Genomic DNA, 23,587 nt, shown 5'->3' with positions numbered 1-23,587 from the left:
CAGTCACCAGGATCAACAGCTCGACGGGAAGACAGCAGATTCAGAATCTGAAGGTCCAAATTCTAGTTCTGCCTTCACAGAGCTGGTGGGCAAGAGTGAGATCATGGCCTACCTGGAGGCCCATCTCCGCCTAGATCTGCAAACCGAGGAACGAGAAAACGCCACTATGGAATTTTTCCTGCAGAAGGCAGGCGTCGAACATTACGCCAGCAATCGCCTAATTAATCAAGCCACATATCTATTGTCCGATAGGTATACTATCATCGTCCAAAGGGAAGAGAGCTGTTTGAGGGCGTCCGTAACGGTGTTGTTAGAGGTGGACGTTTTTAACATTTGCAGAGGTTGGGAAGAGATCGAAAAACTGGCGGCTTACCTGGGCTTCCAACGCCAAGGAAGCCAGAGCGAGCGAGAATTTATGACGTAGCGAGCCAGCCAAATTTTTTAAAAAAAGCAATTGCTTTCACAATGGCTTTCTGAGGAATTATTAAGGCCCGGGTAATAAGATGGGGTTGATGTATGGCATTTTCCCCTGTAAAAATGCAACCTCAGGCCCGCCAGTCGCAGCTTGAAAAATAGAGATTTATGACAACAGCCCGTGTCAGCAGCTCTCTATGAATAGCACAGTGGGAGCAGCTGCAAAGAAAGGGCAGTTCTTCTGAGCCATGAGTAGTTTCTCCTTTTCCGAGCTGCACAGGTGCCCGAATAATGGTTTACTTGCGTAAAGGTTTCAAATAATCCTCTCTAATCTTCCTATTTAGTCGAGCCGAACTGAATCGCCTGATCTGCAGACATCTGGCGGGGTGGTGGTTTTTTTGGGGTAACCAGGGCTGTGAAAATGTTACACTCGGTGCCTTTCAGTTTATTATTCCATTTACCCTATTTTTAACTTTCAGGGGAAGATTGAGGCACCCTTCACAGATAGTCCTCGACTTGCGATCGTTCAAAGTTACGACGGCACTGGGGGGAAAAAGGGGCTTGTCACTGTTTTTCACGCTTATGGCCTCTGCGGCATTCCGACGCTCATGTGATCAACGTTCAGATGCTTGGCCACTGGTTCATACTTATGACCGTTGCTGTGTCCCGGGGTCATGTGATTCCAGGTGTGGCCTTCTTGGATTTCTCAGCCCCAAGGTCATCCATTGGTGACCGGGTGCCAAAAACCCAGGCGGGCTCAGTCACCAAATTCAGCAAAGTATGTCTGGATCTGTATAACCCATTCTTTGTGTATTTTGCGGCTGATTTAACGGCAGCGGCACAGCTCACGTGTGTAGTAACGTACGGCCATAAATGACAATTAATTTACATTTATATTACCCAAAGGGATAGCATCATCTATCTAGCTACTCTGAATGGCTGCATTTGAAGTATTGATCCCATAAGGAAGAGCCTATATGATCAATATCTCCTTTTATTATTATAGCGCTAGCTAGGGTAACACCCGGAGCTCTGAGAATGTCAATAGGAAAGAAGGGGAAACCACCACCGTTTGCAGTCCAGATAGTCCTCAACTTAGCAAAAGGGGATCACGTGACACCCCCCCCAGGACACCGCAACCGACATAAGTACATGCCAGTTGCCAAACGTCCGAATTTTGATAACGTAACCGGGAGGATGCTGGAACAGTCGTAAGTGTGGGAAAAAAAAGCTCTCAAGTGCTGTTGTAACTTTGAACGGTCGCTAAATGAACTGTCGTAAGTCGGGGACTACCTGTACATTGTTTAACTTAACAAGCTCCCCGCAAAAGAAATAAGACTGCTGTCGTACAGAGCTTTCCTACATTCTGGTTCTAAACACAACTAAACAACTCTCCTCAATTCCACTGGAACTTTCCAATGAGTAGATTTCTGTCGATTTAAAGCCAGTTTTGACTCACAGCAGTCCCGACTCTATCTGAGAAAAACTTAAGCGAAATCCCTTGGTGATTTCCTAGTAAACGAACTCAGCTGCAAGGGAGATTATCTCAAATTTCAGCCTTACGGATATTTGCTTACAAAACGACAGATTTCACAGTTCTAGGATCCCTTGTATTTCAGGCGCTCCTTTACACGAGATAACATTTGCCCGTTGCAAAATTTATCGTGCTATAACATGTTGTTTTATTTGCTCGCTCTGCAGACCGTGAACCTCCCCGGATAGTACTCATATTTCACAATATAGAATATTTGCAACAGGGAGCCAACTACGCATAATTAGCCTTTCATGTGCTCACTTCTTCAGAACCAAATACAAAGTGTATAATGGCACAATCACTCTGTAATATGAGTGATGGTTACTCATCGTTTTGTTTCGATGTTAGACATTACCCTGAAAGCACAAATGCGGGACCTTTTCTCCCCCCCCCGCCCCCCAATCAGACTCAAACCAAGTAACTTATCTTCAACATGGCAGGCAATTTATTTCACAAATCACAGTCGTGCCAGTATTAAATTTACAGCTCCAATTCCTCTAGTTAGCACTCTCTATATGCAAAGACAGATAATCTTGACATCATTCCACTGCCTCACAACAGGAAGAGTAAACAAAATGCAGGCAAAAATCTACAACGTTCAGCTTCCCCACCTTGTTTTAGCACCCTTGCATTCACAACTATTAATTCATAATGATATTCATATTCATAAAATATCCCCATTTATAAAATAGTTGCCTTGTCAACAAACATCAACCATTCTTTCACATATCAAAGCCTACTAGTATATATACATTTTCTTCCTCCCTCCCTCTCCTTCCTTCCTTCCTTCCTTCCTTCCTTCCTTCCTTCCTTCCTTCCTTCCTTCTTCCCTCCCTCCCTCTCTTCCTCCCATCTCAGGAGACAATAGATATTCATGCATAGACACATTTCAAAATGCTGGTTGTGATTATTTGAAGCTCTGCAGTGTAACTCCTACTGATGCTATTTTAGGCAGCGACCCTCCAGTGCAAACTGCTAAGCATTCAACTTAAAAAACACGCAATTGACAAAACCCTAAATTAAAGGCTCCCTTCAAAAACTATACTTAGGTAGCCTTTCTTGTAAGCAAGCATTGGAACGAAATGTGTTATCACACCCTGCCTCCCATTGCTTTTTGTTTTATTATTATTATTTGAAATATAAAATTATTGTCCTGAACCGATTCCAGATGCTTTGCGATAAATAAGGTAAAAGAAGTGTTATTTGGATGAGTCGAATTCAGGATGTTCTGAATTCGAATTCTAGCACGCTGGAAAGTGCATCTTCCATCACAGATTCATCCAGTTGGGTCTCTTAAGAATGAACACAAACTGAAACTCTGCCACAATTTCTTCTTTTCAAACCTGCAGTCGACAGACACACAAACATGCAAACCGTCCAATACTGTTAAATTCCAGCCCTTAGAGCCATTACCAGCCTACCGCGGCACATTCAATAAAATTCGAATTATTTCTGTTGCCTTAAGGAAACACATCAAAAGGTTCAATGCTTTAAAGTGATCTGGGGAGTAAGCCCTTGGCTTATGGCCATCAGTGGGATCAGAAGCCCTGCTGTTAAACAGGGCAAATGTGAAGCGAGTGGGGCCCAATTTCACAACCCTCTTGCCATGGCCGTTAAGGGAGTCACTGCGGTTGTTAAGCGGGCAATGTGGTTGTTCGGCAAATCCAACTTCCTCCATTGAAATTGGAAGGGGAAGGTTGCAAATGGGGATCATGAGACACCCTGGGATGGTACAACTGTTACAAATCCATGCCAGTTGCCAAGTGCCCAGTGATCAGGTGACCATGGGATGCTACGGGGGTTGTTAAGTTGTGAGGACAGGTTTTAAATCACATTTTTCAGCGCCGTTGTTACTAAAGGGATGTTGTAAAGTCAAGGGCAACCTATGTGCACAAAATTAATCGCAGAACAACAGTACAAGTTGAAGCAGCTAGATCTACTGTTTCCAAATGCTCCTTTTAATCAATCAATCAATCAATCAATCAATTGGAACAAGTTTGGAAGGGACCGTGGAGGTCTTCTAGTCCAGCCCCCTGCTCAAGCAGAAGACCCTAAACCATTTCAGAACAAATGGCTGTCCCATCTCTCCTTAAACACCTCCCGTGATAAGAGCCCCCACAATTTCTGGTGGCAAGTCATTCCACTGATTAATTGTTCTCACTGTCAGGAAATTCCTCCTTAGTTCTAGGTTGCTTCTCTCCTTAACTGGTTTCCATCCATTGTTTCTTGTTCTACATTCAGGTGCTTTGGAGAATAATTTGACCTCCTCGTCTTTGTGACAGCCCCTCAAATATTGGAATATTCCTATCATGTGTCCCCCCCCCACTAGTCTCTAGACTGGCCATTCCCAAATTCTGCAGCCGTTCTTCATATGTTTTAGTCTCCAGGCCTTTAATCATCTTAGGTGCTCTTCTCTGCACTTTTTCCAAAATCTCAACATCTTTTTTTTATAATGTGGTGTCCAAAACTGGACGCAGGATTCCAGGTTGGGTCTTACCAAGGCTTTATAAAGCGGTACTAATACTTCACGTGACTTTGATTCTAGGCCTCCTCCCTGAGTCTTCGGAGAAGGGCGGGATATAAATGGAATTTTTTTTTTAAAAAAAAGAATATGCCGCTAATCAACATACACATTTTTCACTCTTGAAAGGGGAATAAAAATGTAAGTACAACAGCAGAGAGCTCCTATGCGCTAGTCTAAACAAAGAATTCAAGCTGACACTTTAAAAGGTTGCCGGTCCCCCTAACAAATATCTTGTGTTTATGTTTCCTAGGCTTGTCTCTAGAATTGTTCCCAAACTTCTTGAAAACAATAGCTGAAACATAGTATTGCTATTAGTCACCGGAATGATACAAAAGTTAAGGTATCACAGTCAAGATGACTGACTGGCAAACATTGTGCAGAAATAACAATCCTGCACTCTGCAGAGTCATGTTAGAAAACAAATAGGAAAATGCAAATCCATGCATCCGGTGCATAAAACAGATGCAAACTGACTTGATGCTCTTTCTATAGCCATGAAAGTAGAAAAAGATAACAAATAATGGGGTTCCCTCCCCCCCACAGAGATGGAGTTAAAGGACACCTAAGGAAGCGTATAACAAACAATTTAGCTATAAAGTTCCCAGGAGGCAAATGGGCTCATTGGGATGGACAGGGAACGAGATGCGGCCTAGATCATATATTATGATCTAATCTGTTTACCTGTAACATATCTACTTGTATTCCGCCTTTATTGTTTTTACAAATAACTCAAGGCAGGGAACATATCCAATACACCTTCCTCTTCCTGTTTTCCTCACAACAACCCTGTGAGGTGGGCCGGGCTGAGACCAACTCATCCAGCTGGCTGTCATACTTAAGGCGGGGCTAGAACGCCCAACCTCTGGGCGATTGGCCCAAAGTCACCCAGTCAGCTGTCATGTCTAAAGCAGAACTAGAACCGGTGACCGTCTGACAAACAAAATCAATGGGGGAACCATTTATTCATTTAACAACCGGGTTACTAACGTAAGAAGTGCAGTGATTCACTTAAAAAGTGTGGCCAGAAAAGGTTGTAAAATGGGGCAACGTTCACATAGCACATGCCTCGCTTAGCAACATGAATTTTGGGCTACACGGTGGGCATAAGCCGAGGATTTCCTGTATGACTGCAGACGTTGACAAGTCGGAAAGACGAATTGGAGATATTTGAAGCACATGCCACAAACCTTGCTTGTGTGCATAATAGTGCTACATGCACAGGGCCAGCACCCATAAAAGAGAACAGCAAACAATTCACCACACAAGTCTATAAAAGTCTGCACCACATCACACACACAAATACACAATACCGCCTATAAAAGCAGTGCCTGGTATTGACAAACCAGAATTGCTAATTAGGAAAAAAGATGCGTGCTACGAAGCTTTCCTGCATCTATTACAGAGTTCTATATATAGATGAGACACACACAATACAGAAAGGCACAAAAGCAGCTGTAACATGTGTGTTATCAACATTGCATCCACACGTGAATATATAATAGCAGATGTGAAGGCCACATTTGATGTTGAGAAGCCAGAAACTCTTATGGGAGATATAGACTACAGAACAAGCCTTGCTTATATAGTTTATAGAGAAATAATAATAATAATAATAATAATAATAATAATAATAATAATAATAATAATAATAATAATAATAATAATAATAATATTGGGAAACTGTGCCGCAGTGCTTGCTTGTATGTATTATACCGTTCTATACAGCCAAAGTCTCTTGTACGAAATGGGCAGCCATGTAAATCACCAAAATAAATAAATAAAACAGGGCATACAAAAGCCACATGCGATATTAACAATCTAGAAAGGCTTCTTTATTAATAAAGGAAACGGGTGCTACATTTCTTGCTGGTCTATTTGATATTGGGGTTTGCAAAGATGCCAGACAGATATCCACAAAGCCAAGAGTCTTATACAAGGGCCCCAGCCACGCAAACTTTAAACAGAACTCTAGGTGGTGTGCCTGGCAAATACTATACCAACACGTGTAAACATATGTACATGTATATGAATCCTTTGTAAAATCATTGGACTCTAGACTATCTTGCTGCCTGGACAGATGAAACGAAGATAACAGAGGGAAAGAAAATAATCACACGAATACTTCTTGTGAACCACCCACTGGGATGGAATGGGGAGCTGCACAAATCAAACAAGCACACCAACAAACAATGCCATTGTCTGCAGAAGCCCACCAAGAAGAGGGAGTTGCCAACATGCCTGACCTACCCAGACTTTCAACAGAAATCTCGAAAGTCTGCATTACAAACATTACACACGTGCAGACATAAATAGATCATCTGGCTGAGCCTCCCCACAGCCACTTGTAGGAAATAGATGGCTATATAAATCATAAACATAACTTTTGAAAGAAAGAAGAAAGAAAGAAAAGAAGAAAGAAAGAAAGAAAGAAAGAAAGAAAGAAAGAAAGAAAGAAAGAAAGAAAGAAAGAAAGAAAGAGCCCGCATAGAGAGGCCACAGATGAAATTGACAGTGTCACTGTAAGTTTGAATGACTTGTTATAAGTTGAGGATTAGCTGTAAAGCAAGAATAACATTTATGGCTATTCGAGCCAACTAAAGTCGTTTGGATGAGTGGGTTGGGGGGGGACCAATCAAAGCAAAGGAAACAGCACGACCACTTTCTACAGAAGCCCACCAAGCCAAGTGAGCTAAACCAACACGCCTTGCCCGCCCAAACTTTAATTTGAAATCTACAAAGTCTGCGCTGCAACTATTATACAACTATTATACAGGCACAAATCGAGAATCCAGAGTCACTTGTGTAAAACGGGCAGCTAGATGCATCACATTTTAAAAATAAAAAAATAAATTAAAAAGTAATAATAATCCAAACGCTGCATAGAAAGGCCAGAGGTGAAATTGAGAACCCCAAGCGCTGCTTAGCAATAAAGCATATGATCTGGCTGCCTAGACAGATGCAGCCCACGTAAAGGCCAAACAATATTCACAACACAATACCGAAATAAGAAAAACAGAAAGAATACAATCTAACCTTCTCTTCACCCCGGACCCCCTTTAAAAACCTTGTGTGGCCAAGGACCACCAAGACTTGACTCAAGATTTCAAACAGATTTCCTGGGGGATCCCCTGTGATGATATTGGGCCCCCCACCCGGGGTCGGCGGACCACAGGTTGAGAACCCCTGGAATATAGAATAACCGCAATAGGAATTAGGCCTGTTGCCAGCCACCCAGAGTCTCTTGGATGAGATGTGTGGCCAACCCAACCCAACTCAACTCAACCCAACCCAACCCAACCCAACCCAACCCAACCCAACCCAACCCAACCCCACACAACAGCAATCCCTCTTTCTCCGGAAGGCCCCGTAGCCCACCAGTGACCCCCCCCGTGCCCTCCCGACACATACCCTCCCTCCCCCACCCAGAAGCCACTCTCCAAACATTGGGGAGGGGGGGAGTGTTCAAACCCACCAGGGGCGCCCTCCTCCAGGGCGGCGGGACGTCTTCCTCCTCCCTCCCCCCATCCCGGGGATGCCAAAGGGAAGGCAGAGCCGCCCCGGGAGGGCAGCAGGGGAAGGGGATGCCCCGGGTGGGGGTGGGGGTTGCAAGAGAAGGCCGGGGGGGGGGAAAGGAAGGACCGGGGCGAGCGGAGACAGACCTGCAGCGAAGACGCCTGCAAAAGCTGCGCGCAAACCAGGAAGGGGAGAGCGACGGCGAGCAACCGGGCGGGGTGGCTGGGGGGGGGGGGGGAAGAGGCTGCTCCGGGGATTGCCCCCTCCCCCACCTGTCAGTCAAGCGCGGGGCGGGAGGGAGGGAGGGAGGGAGGGAGGGGGAGGCGGCTCACCTGCCGGAGGGAGGGAGGTCGGGAGGTCGGGGCGGCCGGGGCAGGGAAGCCCCCTGCCCGCCCCCACCGGCGCGGGCCCCTCCCGGGAAGGACGGAGCCGGCTTCTCCCCCAGGCCGCCCGCGCTGCTCTCGGGAGGGGAGAATCGGCGGCGGCGGCGGCGCGGCTTTGAAGCGCCAGCTGCGCGGAGCGACAGCGCCGCCCCCCAGTCCCCGCGCGGGCTCGGCCGGCGCCGGCCAATGGCGGCGCGCGGGGGGCGGGCGCAGGCAAATGAGGCCCGAATGCGCAAGAGAGAAACCTTCGGCGGCGGCGGGGGGGGGGTGGTGGAACGGAACGGAAGAGCGAGCGAGCGGCGGCCGTTGGCGCGGAGGGAGGGGGCGCGGAGGGAGGGAGGCGCGGACCCACGCGCAAACACGCGCCACGCGGGCAACACGCACACACGCACACGCGTGCAGTTTGCAGCAGCCAGCCTCGGGTGGGCAGGTGGGCAGCGACTGGAGGGAGGGGCTGGGCGGATTGCGGGGCTGCTTGGGGCTCTGGTCCTCCGCGCAAGGTGGCTGGGCGGATGCCCGGGGTCTCCGGGAAGACGGGGAGCAGCAAGCCAGGGAGAGACGCTCTTGAGAGGTTGGTCGAGTCAGAAGAGAAGATGGAATGGAATAGAAAAGAAATATGGACTAGAATAGAATAGAATAGAACATAACAGAACAGAACAGAACAGAATAGAACAGAACAGAACAGAACAGAACAGAGTAGAGTAGAGTAGAGTAGAATAGAATAGAGAATGGAATGGAATAGAATAGAATAGAATAGAATAGAATAGAATAGAATAGAATAGAATAGAATAGAATAGAATAGAATAGAATAGAATAGAATAGAATAGAATAATGGAAGAATAGAATAGAATAATGGAAGAACAGAATAGAATAGAATAGAATTATGGAATAGAATAGAATAGAATAGAATAATGGAAGAATAGAATAGAATAGAATAGAATAGAATAGAATAGAATAGAATAGAATAGAATAGAATAGAATAGAATAGAAAATAAGGAATAGAATAGAATAGAATTATAGAACAGAATAGAATAGAATAGAATTATGGAATAGGATAGAATTATGGAATAGAATAGAATAGAATAGAATAGAATAGAATAGAATAGAATAATAGAATAGAATAGAATAGAATAGAATAGAATTATGGAATAGGATAGAATTATGGAATAGAATAGAATAGAATAGAATAGAATAGAATAGAATAGAATAGAATAGAATAGAATAGAATAGAATAGAATAGAATAATGGAAGAATAGAATAGAATAATGGAAGAATAGAATAGAATAGAATAGAATTATGGAATAGAATAGAATAGAATAGAATAGAATAGAATAGAATAGAATAATGGAAGAATAGAATAGAAAATAAGGAATAGAATAGAATAGAATTATGGAATAGAATAGAATAGAATAGAAGAATACAGAAATATATTGGAATATAGAAATAGGATAGATTATAGAATAGAAGAGAGAATAGAATAGAAGATAGAAAATAGAATTTAGGAATAGAAAAGAAAATAGGGAACAGAATGGAATAGCATTTAGAAATAGAATAGGATAGAAATAATGGAATAGAACAGAATTTAATATAGAATAGAATTATAGAATAGAATATTAGGAATAGAATAGAAAAGAAAAGAAAATATGGAATAGAACAGAATAGAATTAAAGAATAGAATAGAATAAACAGAGTTGGAAGGGACCTTGGAGGTCATCTAGTCCAACCCCCTGCCCAAGTAAGAGATCCTACCTACACCATTTCTGACAGGTGGCAGTCCAGTCTTTTCTTGAAGGCTTCCAGCGAAGAAGCTCCCACAACTTCTGAAGGTGACTTCTGTTCCATTGGTTGATTGTTGTCACTGTCAGAAAATTTCTTCTTCTTTCTGGGTTGAATCTCTCCTTGATCAGCTTCCATCCGTTATTCCTTGTCTCCAGAAACCCAGATGCAAAGATCCGGGTTTCTGGAGAAGGCCCCCTTGGTCGGAAGGCTGGAAGGAAGGAAGGAAGAAGAAGGCAATCAGCAAAAGGGTCGGCGGAGCCAGTTCAAGAACAAGTTAAGCATAGGTGCACTTTTTTTTTGACATTAGTCAGTAGCCCAGAATTATTTTTTTAAAGAAATCTACAAATGTCAAAATCCTGAATATTGACTTAAAAATGACATGATTTGCTTTCATCGAGCAGATAAAATCGCAGACATCTCCTGGGCAAACGGCCAAGATTAGTTTCGTGTTGACATCCTGTTCAACTACATCTCCTGTATTGAATATATTTTCAGCACATGACAGATGAACCTCGGTTGGTTGGTTTACTGTTGGTATAAATAAATAGAATATCCTTCACCATCCCAAAGCTGCTCTTTTCAACAAAATGAAGAAATAAGCCAATACCGAAAGTGGTCACTATTAAAAATCTGGAACGATCAAACCACGGGAATGTTAAAAAGTCTTATAGTTCAGGCGAGAGTAAACATTAAAAATATAACCAAAATAAAACATGGAGGAATATTGTGTCTAGAATTCACTGGGAATTCACGTATACTTCCTGCTTTGGGGCAGGTACACAGTGAAGCGAGGTGCTGAACGTTTATTTATCATAAAGCAAACAGGAAATGTGATTAGCAATAATAAAGCAGAATGGTTTAAAGTACACAGACCTGAAATTTCTGGGAATTCCCTTCCTACTCATGGAGGTTGGGGCGGGGGGAAGAGGAAGGGAGGGAGGGAGAGAGAGAGAAGGATGGATAATAAAACGTCACGAAACCTGGGATTCTCTGCTACTCTTATCTCATTCAATTTCATTACAACCATGGACTTTCTAAGCCTTGCAATTGACCAGAACATACTTTTCGATTTGAAACTCTGCCTTTGCTTTCCAAACCATATTATTAAGAGTTCCTGGATCAAAAGCCTTTGCTTTCCAAACCATATTATTAAGAGTTCCTGGATCAAAAACCGGATGATATAATATCACACGTGAAAAGATCTTCCAACTGTATACCATCGTTGCTGCTGATACCTTCAAGAGTGCTTGGGATAGGATGGGGCTATCTTTTGGGACTTACACACACAGACACACTATTATTATTATTATTATTATTAATAATAATAATAATAATAATAATAATAATAATAATAATAATAATAATAATAATGTAATACCCACCCATCTCTTCACTCTACTGAAGCTTTAGAAATCTTTGGGGAGGAGCTGCTTCTATGTCCCCGACTGTTTCTCTTTCTTTTTGTTTTTCATTGACAGGCTTGGGCAGATTCTTTTTCAAGTCTTCGACCTGCAGAACATATTTATTACAATTTGGCTTGCGCAGAAATGTCTTCACTATCGTTTGGTTGGCGCAGAAAGCTGGCACCGCTGCCTTGGTTTGTGTTTACGCTGCTTGCTGCTGAAGCCTCTCATTGTTCCATCTGAGCCAAGGATGTTTTCCCCAAAACAAATGAGGTTCCTATCGGTTCACACAATGTTGTCGAGGGGAGCTGGGCTGCTGTTGTCAAGTCTCTCCCGCTTGGCTAGACTCTTCGAAGCCACAAGGCCGGCGGAGGAGAACTTGCAACTTTTTTTTTTTATAAGTTTACAGTTATAACCACGAACCCATCCCTAGCTCCGGGGACAAGGTGTGCTTGGATAACCTAAGACACTGGGTGCAATCGTTCCCAAACCTTCCAAATATAGGGTGAATCGAACCCAAAAGACTTTAGGGTGCAGCTAATTGTGTTTTTGCTTGTTTTCCCCTTAAGGATATGTTAGATCCAGGGTGGTAACAATTCAGACACTGGTGATTAACTAACGGACAGACACAAACACACACACAATAGAACAGAATAAGAGGGTTGGTGGGTCCCATCCAACGGTATAGGAGAAGACCCTATACCGTTCTGGATAATGCCTATCCAATCTCTTCTTAGAAACGTCCAGTGAGGGAGCACCCACAACTTCTGGAGGTGAGCCGTTCCACTGATTAATTGTTCTCCCTGACGGGGTTGGACTAGAAGACCTCCAAGGTCCCTTTCCAAATCTGTTATCTGTTGGCAGCTGCACCACACTGCTGTCTCACGCGTAAGTGGTTGCCCATTAGGACTCCTGGCTCCCTTTCTGTTACTGGTGAGGGGGTGACAGGATAGCAGTCTTCCAATATCTCAGGGGCTGCCCCAAAGAAGAGGGAGTCAAGCTATTCTCCAAAGCACCTGGAAGGCAGGACAAGAAGCAACGGATGGAAACCAATCAAGGAGAGAAGCAACCTAGAACCAAGGAGAAACTTCCTGACAGTGAGAACAATTAACCAGTGGAACTACCTGCCTCCAGAAGCTATGAATGCTCCAACACTGGAAGTTTTTAAGAAGAGACTGGACAGCCATTTGCCTGAAATGCTATAGGTTTCCTGCCTATAGCAGGACTAGATGACCTCCAAGGTCCCTTCCAACTCATTATTACTGCTGCTGTGCCAGGGTCCCACCTATTCTCTGTCTGTGCATTTGGGTTTTTTTTTGCCCAAGTGTCAAACCTTACTTTTCTCGCTACTGACCTGCATTTTATTGGATTGGGCCCAGTGTTCAAGTCTTTCAAGACCTTGGAAGACATAAAACAATAAGCACTGTGGCTCTAATGGCTGGTATATGATAAAAATCGCCGTGGGTAGCAATTAAACAAGAAAACGTGATCATCCATAATCTAATGAAATATCAGCAGATTACATTCTTATCTTCAACCTTTACCCATGTGATAAGGAGCAAATTCAGGGAAATCAAGTGAAATATCTTTTTTTTTTCAGGCCAAGGGGAAAAAAAAAAGAATCACATTAACTTCAATGAGTCAACTCTTTAAAGCAGCCATGCATTTTTTCAGATTTGCACAGAAACCTGCAAAGAGGGACTCTTTTAATTAGCTTTTTCACCTTCCTGGTTGTCTCGGTCCCAATCAGGGCTGTGAATCAATTAGAGTCTCGATGCTTTATATACCCTTAGAACAGAACCCGACTCTGAACTTGTTAAAAAGACTCTCTTAGTAACTGTCCCATTTTAGCAACAACTTTACAGCCTTCATGTTGTGCAATGAGAACAGTGATATGAGATCAGTGACACTTATTTCAAGAACTGTGTTAACACCTAAAAATGGTGCCTCAATGGATTTTTTTTCTTTTTTGACAATAAGAAAAGGCTTGAAAACAACAAAACTTTTGCCAAACATGGCAAGGGATTAAACGAGGGCCCAAAGTACAAATATAATTGTACTGATTTTGTGGGGTGTAGCAGCATTATTCTGAAAGGGCTCAGAGTAAGTCTACACATTGAAGCATCCTGTTGGTGAATGGCATGTAGTATGGCTTATATTCCTGGGATAAAATTGAGACAAACAGCATAATATAAAACAGGGGTGTCCTACCTCGGCAACTTTAAGACTTGTGGACTTCAAGTCCCAGAATTCCCCAGCCAGTGTGGCTGGCAGAAGAATTCTGAGAGTTGAAGTCCACAAGTTTGAAAGTTGCCAAGATCGGACACCCCTGATATAAAGGGCCAAGTAAGTAATGGATCTTCAGTAATGGCTGTATTGTTCCCTCAACAATAGGTACCAGATGCCAGCTCATTAGCTGTTATGATGAATTTCTATTAAGAGCAAGCGATCCCTAGAACCCATGATGTAGCAGTAGGGTGACGCTTCTTCAAGACACTGAAATAAAGCTATTTTAAGTTGAACAACTGATGACTACCATTGAATGTTCACTTTCTATGCAAAATGTTTGGTTCTTCAGTTGTTCTCTCTCTTCAGGGGGAAGCGGTTGGTTTGGATGGATCCCAATCCAGGCTTTGACCTAGGAACAAGATGAGAGACTCTTAGTAGGACGTTTTGCACTGAGGACTAATTAGTGAAGACACCTTTATCCGTGTAACGGTCTTCTTGACCATCCGTAAGGAGATCCTTAAGTTGTACTCAAGATTCAGGGCACGTTATGTGAAATATAGAACTGGGAGGGGGCCCTGATACAATCATATAATTCACATGAGCCATTATTGAAGAGACAGGTCTGCTCAATGATTTGTTTGTTGTATTGAAAATCTGACGTTACTATTTTCAGTTTATGTACCTTGGACATCTACGGACACCTGTCATCTCTGGAAGCAGCCAGAAGAAACTCTTAATGCCTTCCATCAATCATTGCTAGTAAATAGGATCTCAGTGGCTATCCTTTTTTCAATCAAAATGAGGTATTTTGAGAAAAGAAATATGAGCGTTTTAGCTATGCGATTCACCTCCGTCACACCCTGGGGTGAAAAATAGCTTTTGGTAGAAAAAAGAAGGGGGGGAGGGCAGGGAGGAGAGGGAGAGAGAGGGGGGGAAGAGAGGAAGAGGGAGAGGGAGGGAGAGAGGGAAAGAAGAAATATCTCCAACCTATTTCTCTGTTACTGTAAAGAGGGGAGGGAGGGAAAATCAAATGTAATTGCAGAGGACATCTTTATACGTTAACAATTGCAGACAAACAAGCTTCCTGCCTGAACAATGCATGTTTTTCAGCAGCTGAGAAAAAGCGTTTTTTGTTGGATTGTGGTTTTTTTTTTTGCAGATGACTGCTACAAAACCATTTGCAACCCATACCCTATGAGGTTGTTGCCATGTGAAATTCTGTGCAATTAGGTTGAAGGGGGGGGGAGTAGATTTCTCTACTCCCTCTAGTGGTACATTATATATATATATATATATATATATATATATATATATATATATATATATATATATATATATATATATATATATATATATATATATATATATATATATATCCACCGATTCTTCTTTTGGGGAATAGAGAGTATTTTGCTCAATGGTCAGGCTCAAAAATTAGAGATATTCAGTGCAATTAAAATATAAAGGAAGATTATTATTCGAAGGGAGGGGAGAGGAGAGGAGAGAAGGGGAGGGGAAAGAAGGGGAGGGGAGGGAAGGGCAGAGGAAGGCAGGGGAAAAGAAGGGAGGGAAGAGGAGGGGAGGAGGGGAGGGGAGAGAAGGGGAGGGGAAAGGAGGGGAGGGGAGAAGAGAGAGGAGGAGGAGGAGAAGAAGAGAGTTCTCAATTGGCAAAACGCTCACAATATCTGGAACCATTTTTTCTCTCTCTGAGAAAGATCTTCTAATCCTCTTAAAAGAGTCAGTACCTCTTTTCCAGTCTTGAATCCTGTGGAGATAAAAGTTGTGGTCTGAACAACTCAGGATGGGAAAAGCTAACACGGTGGTTTAAACTCAATTTGTACCCAGTGGACCCAACCTCCAGGATTCTCCCTCTGATAAGAAAGCTCTTAGGGGAACGCGGAGAAATTAACCAAACCGCAGCCTTAAAAAAAAGGGCAAGCCAGAACACGATGCGTCCGGCCTAGATCGTCTCCGAGAGCGGGTGGTGGTTCCTTGGAAGGCACATCAGCACTCTTCCCCCCCCCCAAACGTATCCTGGCCGGAAGAGAAAGACAAACAAGTTAGGCCTTGTCCCCACCTGAGCAAAGGAAAACAGCATTTTCTCAGGGCAGACGAAAGCTTTGCTTGGAGAGATGAAAGACCAAACGTTTTGCACTACGAGATGGTGGTTCTGCAAACTCGCAGATGTTGCATTAACCCTGCCAACTCAAAAGCATCCAGGAATAAGTCCCGGATGACTTTACCACTGAGGCAGCGGCACACAGAGGTGTGCCCTTGCTTTTAAGTCACCTGTCACCCCCTCTTCTGACAGCACCAGGCTAAAACCTCATTCACCAAATGGAAACCACCAACCCACTTGGCAATCCTTCAGGGTTTGAATAGGCCGTTTCCCCCAACCCACCCACCCCCGATTGCCAATTTGAGCAAGGCTCCGGGGAGAACACGGGTGATGAATGGCGTTTATTAATAGCCTGCCAGGCTATTAATTTTTTTCAGAAAGCAGCTGGACGTTCTTGTTTCCCCCACCCACCCACCCACCTTGAAAACGTGTCGCTTCTTATCCAAGAAGCTTCTTCGGTGCAGTCCTTCAGCGTCTTGGATGAGAAGCGGTTTTCAAGGAAAAAAACCCCCACCAAGAATGTCCAATTGCCTTTTGAAAAAAGAGACATTTGGCCTGTCTGGAAATCTCCTAAGCCCAGAATAAGAGTTTGTCCATGTTTAAAGGATCTTCACTGGCCCTTAAATGTGCCCATGATGGGGAAAAGGTGGGCAACTTTAGAAGCTGATGTTTTTCATGGGGAGTTTTTTTTTTAAAAAAAATATCACATGGATCCTCATATTAAAAATACACTAACTCATGGATAGGTCTGCAACCCCTTTCAGACAGATTAAACTACCATATTTATTTAGCCTATGGCTTAGAGCACATGGATAACAGTAATAAAATTGTACAGGAGCACGTAATACGATGGTACACGTGTGATGGATATGCAGTCCATTTTGAGGTATTCAAACTGTTATATACATGTTATAGGCTACGTTTTAAAATACGTTGATGCTTAAGAATAGAATAAGTGTTCTGTATAATAATATCTAGGCCATTTATCCAATTAAACACAGTATTTGTTAACTGGAGAAAGGATGATTTTTCCCTCCTGTATAAGTTCTCAAATGGCAGCTAAATCAAATTACCATTCCACGATTCATCCAGGTCTTGGCTTTGCCTTGTTTTTAAACTGGTTTATGAACAAGCCTCTGATCAGTTCAGCTGCAAATCCAAGTTCCCCCCACCCCCAAACCTGAGCCTTTGAAGTTGGAAAGTTTGCTTTCCCCTTTGGCCTAGAGTTCATATCCTTGAACAAGCTAGGATAAAGAATTAATGAAATACGCAGAAACGGGGTTTATTCAACTCTGGCCGGAAGAGATCAGGGCCACCGTGATGGACATTTGAAAACCCCCACCTGTTAAAAGGGGCTCGCTTTTATTTAGGGACACAAGGGTTAAGACCCTTCCCTTTTGCAAATCAAGAAAGGACCTGCAAGGCTTCTTAGCTGGTGCCGAATGACCTCAGAAATATGAGTAAGCGGCAATGGGGTTAAACGGATCGTGTTCTGGAGGAGGCGCCATTAAAAATGCCAATCCATGCTTGAAATAATTCTGAATTGAATTTAGCTTGGGCCATATGACCCCTTTCTCTCCAGGTCACGAACACTGGGTCATCTGAATCGCCAAACATGTAATACAGCTGACCCCAAGTGACCAAGATCTGTATGGGGAATGTCTGTCTGTCTGTCTGTCTCTCTGTGTGTTTGTGTGTGTATTCCAATTTGGGAACGGGTGTCTCAAACTGAACTCATAAGGCCCATGCACCCAAGTTGCATTTATAAACCACATGCTAAGGCCAAACCAAGCCCCATCACGGTTTAGCTACAGGTGGAGGTAGAAGGACACCATCATGTGAATCCAGGGTGATTTAAACGGAGCCGCCCATCGAGACTGCATCTCTTGAAAAATAAATCCAAACTCGGAGTCAGCATGTGCGCTTCAGAAGCATTTTAATTTATAAACGGCAATTCCCATTGACTTTTATTTATACCGTAAAAAGGCAATTTACAAGCAAGGAAACGAACGAATGAAAAAACCCATTAGAATAAAATAAAGCAGCACTGAAATATCCGTGTCACAAAGTTGGAAAAAAAACCAGACAAACCCAAAACCAACCAACCAACCGACCAACCAAAAAAAAAAAGAAAAGAAAAAAAAAAGAAGTATATCCGAGTATAAGAGTAAAATATCATTTGAATAAATATTCTAAAATATCTCATGCTATAAAATAATCCTTAATGGCAAGTTTTAAGTTGCTTTAAGAGCAATCTGCTTCATTTACTTCACGTTACCGATGAAGTGTGGTGGAGTTTGTGAGGTTACCGGCTTAATATTGCAAAATATTGACACTGAGGTAAGTCATTCAAAGTGTTCAAATACTGAAGAGGAGATCAAACGCTGGCGGTTCCCGATAGGCATTTCCTTAAAAAAATACCCCTGCCAGGGCGCCAACATCGTGCAAGCCTGCTGAGCTGTTCTAGAACGTGTGGCTCAGGTTCTAGAACGGCTCCGAGAAGGGACAGGATGAGCTGCACAAGGCCAGGGATCTGTTGTGTTGGCAGAGTTGACGGGGCTCGAGAAAAGCTTGCTTGAAAATGCTCAAACCAAGCAGCTTCTCTTCCAGAGCCCTTTCGAATTCCCACCAACAGACCCAACCATACTGCCATACCTTGCCTCTTCAAAACAACCAGAAATCACAGGGAGTCCTTGACTTACAACCTTCGCTTAGTGACCCAACTTGACATTACAACGTCGAGGGAGATTCTCAAGTCATCCAGGTCGTGGTTGTCCCACAGGGGACGACCAGACTTTGGTGTTTATCTTTGCAGACCTTTTGCTTCTCCTCCAAGAAGCTTCTTCAGCTCTGACTGGATGGCGGGGAATGGAAGGATTTCTAAGCTCCAAGTGGCCTCGATGGCCTTCTAAAAGAATGCAAATGACCAGCAGTCTGCAGGGAGCATAAATCTTTCCACTCCCCACCGTCCTGGGTGGGAAGCAAAACATCTTCCAAGTCAAAACAAGAAAGTCCAGTTGCCTCTTGAAAAAACACCTTTGGGTGACTGATCCTCCCACCTACGACCGTCACAGTGTCCCCAGGGTCCTGCGATTAAAATCCTGGTGCCTGGCAACCAGCATGCTTTGGTGACGGTTGCAGAGCCCCTGGGTCAAGTGGTCGCCATTTAAGACCTTCCCAGCTTGCTTCCGACAAGCCAATGGGGGAAGCCAAATTCTCTTAACCACGGTGTGAGTCACTTAATAACTCTGCCAGGAAAAGGTCATACAATGGGGCGCACCGCGCTTAACCGCCTTGTTCAGCGAAGGCAATTCTGCCTCCAAGTGTGGTTGTAAGACAAGGACTACCTGGAGAGCACATCTCCAAGGGATGTTCCTAGAAGCGGCTCCCATTTACTGCTCTTCCGTAAATTTGCATAATTCAATTTTTGCAGATGTCTGATCGCTGCAGAGCGACTAAATGAACGACGGATCCTGAACATCCTGAATGACTCCACCGAACCCTGGGTTCGGTGGCCGAGCATTGCTCCGCTGTTTATACAGTTTAGGAACTAATATAGATTCATATATATATTTATTTATTTATATTTATATTTATATAAAGGATTTACACAATTCCCAAATACTTTTAAAATATATAAAAAATTTAATAAATAACCCTGACCAGTCTAAAAGCACCATTCAAGGGTAGAGTTCCCTTAGAAAATAGATTAGGTGTTGCATATTTCTGAGTCCCTTTGCAGTGGCTTCAATGTGAAACCCCCCCCCGCCCTTCCGATTAACGACGACAAAAGAAGTCACAGTAAACTTAACGCCTATTTCAAATAAGAGAAATCTGTCTAAAGATAAAGCTCAAACATACCACTTTTTTTCCCAGCCCTTGTTCTAAAAATATTCCTGCGGTCTTCCTACATGGTAGCCCAGATCAAGCTGTTTCGGATAACGTAATTCCACCTAAGAATGAAGGGGAAAAAGTCTTCTTAACGCATTTCGTTTAGCCTGGGAATTTGTAAGAGACTTGGGGGGAAAAAAATCAAACCAAGAGAAGGCTGACATAAGGCCCTCGATAACACTCAGCCTTCCCCAACCTTGTGTTGGACTTCAATTTCCTTGATTCACAGCCAATCAAGTACAAGCTTGGTGGGGATGGGGGGAATTTTACCCCCAATAAATCTGGGCAGTTGGGTAATACCTGGTATGACATGTTAGCTCCTTCTCTGTCCCACTTCAGAATGGAGCAGAGAAGAGGTCCAGGATGAGATTAGGTTTGGCCGACCTGATCTCCTTTTTTGGCCAGGACATCTAAGTTAATTTGTACTGTGAAACACGCGCATGACAGACATGAACGGTTGAAGACTATTGCAATTCCCCAAGTCTCCTTTTCTTACGACAAATTTCTAAAACTATCCTTCCTGTCACTAAAAAGCATTCATTCTTGAATACAGAACCAATTGTGAGGTGCTCTGTTGCTTAAAAAAACAAACAAAAAAACAACCACTTATTTACAAAGCTTTCCCCCTCCCCCTCCCTTAATTTATTTACAAGCTCAATAGAAATTATATGGAAGAGTTAACTGGTTAGGAAAAACAAAAATTCAGTTGCTATTTAAAACCACGAGGTTAGCAAAAGTATAAAAATTTGTTTTCACAGTATGTAAATAGGTTAAAACATATATAAACAAAGGACATCGTCACTGTTTATTTTCTTCACATTGTCTATGTAGCTAAAAAGGTAGATTAAGAGACTCAATCGTGAAGCAGTTTGCATGATTTCACGCAGGTAACCCAATGCTTCACACAGCTGTCTCACTGACTTCCTTAATTTCTACGTTATTATAAGTGAAATGAATTTGCAGTTCTGGATTAACTTAACGTTGTACAGTCAGCAGCACGAGAAATAACTGACTGCACGCTTTTGCCCCTAGGTGAGCAGGATAAGGTCTGAGCTTCAAACGAGCAAGAAGGTGTACGCACCCCCATTATAAAGAAAACACGGTGCAAAAAGGCACAATTTAGGGGCTGCTGCTAGATTTGATGCCTGTCGTTTGTGCAGTATTCCAAGTAAAGCAAAATCTGAGGAAGACGCATTAGGGCTGCTTCACGCAATAGGTTTGACCTTTTATGCAAAGGCAAAATCACAGGTGTCTGGAAAGCTCAACGCTCTGACTACTTTGCTGCTGAGGCTTCGCGCAGAACAGTCCGTCCCTTCTTGCGCTGATGGTGTTACCTAGTTGGGTGGTGAAACGTCTGCAAAGAAACAACTAAGCTCGGAGAGCACCGACGACCCCACAGTTCAACCCTGAGCGACAAAAATTCTCTTTTTCTATCAGTAGAATCGTTTGTCTTGTAAATTTTCAGCAGCCGGAAATTCTTGAAATCCTTCAAGAATGGTTCAAACGGCAGCCACCATAGTCAGCCGTGAATGCAACGACGCTGGCACAGTTTCTGAAGCATCTCTAAGGCAGCGTTTCTCAAACCTTGACCATTTTAAAGGGCCTGGACTTCAACTCCTAGAATTCATGCTGACTAGGGATAATGGGAGTTGAAGTCCAGGCATCTTAAAACAGCCAAGATCGAGAAACATCAGTGTAAGGAGGGTGGAAAGGGGGGTATGGACGACGTTATGACAGAAGTGAGAAGTTAGTTACTCAATATTAGCAAACGTCTAGATATTTTTCTTCTCTGGGGTCAGCTGGTCTTTGCAAGATGTTTGCCTCCAATACATACGACGCAGAAGTAGCACAATAATTCATTTTATAAATGTGTACCCTGCCCTGCCAACGCAATCCAAGGCGGCTAAGGTCTTGGGCGAAGCAGCCTTCAGGCATACTTTTAAATCCTAGTGAAACTTTTGGAAAATAAGTTGGTTGACTTTATACAGGTTAGCTTCCTACAGCTGCCCATGTCCTATGAAGCTCTGTGATTTATACAGTACTATATTATGGCTTGATCATTTTTAACCCCAGGAGGCAGTTGAGAGAGGAACACAAGCTATCGGACACAAGCAAACATACAAAGAACTTAAAAACCTCTTGAACGAAGGGGGTCATCAGATCAACTAACGCTTAGCCAGTCAACAGTCCCACTAACTATGCTCCGATTACGAAATCTGCATAATTAAAAAGAAGGTAGCATTTTAGATACATCACTCTTTGGTAAACTCAAACCAGCTCACGTTTACAGCTTCAAAACAAGCAAGCAAGCAAGCAAGCAGTATTTTATGCCTTTGAAAGATCGAGAAGAGGGCTACACGCAGAACAGAAAGCTAATTGTCCTTCTCTTTTTTCCTCCTTCATCCCGACTACTAGGGAGTAAAGCCAACCGGCTTAAAAGGCACCACAGCCGAGGTTTGCCCCAAAGGGGTCAGGAGTAACTTGCCCGGCTGGACTTTTGTTGAGAAAACCTTAGGCAAAGCAATCAAAACGGTGTGGCTCTTGGCTTAGCTCTTAACCAGCATCCAAAGGATACATGAATGGACGCGTACGCCCTCACTGAAGCCTAGGATCCAAAGAAGCCCTAGGGAAGGGTGAAAGTGTTTTTTTTTCCTGGTGCCCCCAAGGAGAAGAAAGAAAGAGGAGAGACGCAATAAACATATGGAAGTTCATTTGTGGGGAGGGGGGGCGGCTCTTTGGATCCCAATGTTGTTTCTAGAGTGGGAAAAAAGGAAATAAAAGGGCTGGTTTGAGATGATGACAGAAGAAAGAATTTCTAAAAGAGGTTACATATATATATACATATATATACACACACACACACACACATATATATACCTAGTGGGGAGTCGCGGCCTAAGGACCGCTGGGAGAGAGAGAGCCCACGGAGCTGGCACGATTCAGAAAATATGCGATAGAGTGGCATCTTCCACCTTACTTGATGATCGTACAGATGCTGTACGTGCCCTTAAATCTCTTTCAAAGAAATATCGTTTGGAAGTGGGGATTCAAGCTATGTCTCATCTTATACGTGTTCTCCAAACAGACTGTTCAGATTCTGAAATAATTGGCTATGCTTTGGATACCTTCTATAATATCATGTCCAATGATTTGGAAAAACAAAAACACATCTAACCTCCCAGCCAATCAGAGCACACCTCCACTCACAGAACACCCCCCCTCTGGCAGTTTAAAAAAGAGGAACAAACAGCCACTACCACACACTTCTCCCAGAAGAAGGAAGCTGAAGCCACCAGCCTGAGGATGACGGATGAGATTTCATCGAAACGTTGCTCTTATACCTTCAATTCTACGTGGGGAAAAAACCTGAATGACCAAAGATATGTATGTATATGTGTGTGTGTGTGCATGTAAATTTTTTGGCTACTGCCTGTAGATGGCCTTGCGCTAGGCTGAAACAGGAAATAAGATTTGTCCCGTGTCTGGGACTAAAGCAAGTGTATTCTGAATGCTTAACAAACATTTAAAACATAACATATATATATAAAACATATATATAATTCTTTGTTAGCAATCTAAAAAAAAATTACACAAATATGAGCTGTCACTGTTGTGACTACTGCCTGTCGATGGCCTTCGGTTAGGCTGAAACAGGAAATAAAGATTTCTCCCATGTTTGGGGCCTAGCAAGGTAATCTAAAATAGTTAACAAGCATTTAACATATATATATATATATATATATATATATATATATATATATATATATATATATATATATATATATATATATATATATA

General features: G+C 43.1%; 1 protein-coding gene across 4 annotated transcripts in view; it reads right to left on the bottom strand.

The window, feature by feature from the left end:
* The window catches only part of RALGPS1 (Ral GEF with PH domain and SH3 binding motif 1), a 92,541-nt gene extending 84,090 nt beyond the window's left edge, over positions 1 to 8,451 (bottom strand). For 2 of the 4 annotated variants that reach the window (XR_014493914.1, XM_083375110.1), the window contains exon 1: positions 8,318 to 8,451. The gene's annotated coding sequence lies outside the window, so the exon portion shown is untranslated. Of the gene's footprint in view, positions 1 to 8,131; positions 8,154 to 8,317 lie in introns of those variants that run through there. The other 2 variants (XM_083375113.1, XM_083375111.1) reach the window with 2 other exon arrangements.
* Between the last annotated feature and the right edge of the window lie 15,136 nt (positions 8,452 to 23,587).

This window comes from Vipera ursinii (assembly GCF_947247035.1).
Source record: "Vipera ursinii genome assembly, chromosome: 16".
NCBI classification, from domain to species: domain Eukaryota; kingdom Metazoa; phylum Chordata; class Lepidosauria; order Squamata; family Viperidae; genus Vipera; species Vipera ursinii.
The sequence above is the reverse complement of the archived record's forward strand: the minus strand, read 5'-3'. Positions and strand labels throughout refer to the sequence as shown.